The sequence below is a fragment of the Mastomys coucha genome, unplaced genomic scaffold (assembly GCF_008632895.1).
Source record: "Mastomys coucha isolate ucsf_1 unplaced genomic scaffold, UCSF_Mcou_1 pScaffold18, whole genome shotgun sequence".
In the NCBI taxonomy this organism is placed as follows: domain Eukaryota; kingdom Metazoa; phylum Chordata; class Mammalia; order Rodentia; family Muridae; genus Mastomys; species Mastomys coucha.
This window is the reverse complement of record NW_022196900.1, coordinates 31,098,142-31,099,169: the sequence shown is the minus strand read 5'-3', so window position 1 is coordinate 31,099,169 and position 1,028 is coordinate 31,098,142.

The window sequence follows — 1,028 nt, the reverse complement described above, 5'->3', positions numbered from 1 at the left end:
TTTTAAGGAATATGACAAAAAAGATATTGTAGGTATTGAAGGGGGGTCTCTGGGAGGAACAGTGGTACGAAAGAGAAACAAGAATGTGATTCAATTCTATTTCATTAAAATATGTTTTTAAATGTTAACAAATTCAGATAAATTGAAATCATGTAACTTTTCTCATCATAATGCAATAAAAGTTTTAAAAAAAAGACATAGGTAGTATCCTACATGATATAGGTATAGGAAAATATTTCCTAAATAGCACTTTTGCCCAAGAATTAAGGCTAACAATTGACAAGTGTGTCTTCTGGAATAAAAAGTTTCTACACAGCAAAAGAAACAATCAATCAGTTGAAAAGGAAGTCCACGGAATGGGAGAAAATCTTTCCCACCTATATATAGAAAGAGAATTAATATCCAAAATATGCAAACAAAAAAGTGCCAAAAGTGGAAACAAACCTACAACAAAAAGTGACCCATTCAAAAAATGACACTGGAACCTGAACAGAGAGTGATCAACAGAAGAAAAAAAATGACTGACTAAGAAATAAAAAAGAAAGTTCATTATTCCTAGCAATTAGAGTAAATGCAAATCAAAACAACTTGAAGATTTTTTTCTTTCCAAGTCAGAATGGCAAAGATCAAGGTAATAACCAACAAAAAATATTAAAGGAGATGTGAGGGAAAATAAACCCCCATACAATTTTAGTGAGATGCAAACCGCTATGGCCACTATGAAGAACAATGTGAACATTTTTCAAAAAGCTAAAAATAAATCTACCATATTGCCCAGATATACCACTCTTGGGCATATGCTCAAAGGACTCAACATCTTATTTTACATACACTGTCTTAGCCATGTTCATTGCTGCTCTAGTCACTATAGCTAGGAAATGGAAACAGTCTAAATGTCCTACAACTGATGGATGGATAACCAAAATGATATACCTGTACACCATCAAACACTATTCAGTGGTAAATAAAGCAAAAATCATGAACTTTACAAATAAATGGAGGAAATTGGAAAAGATTATATTGAGTGA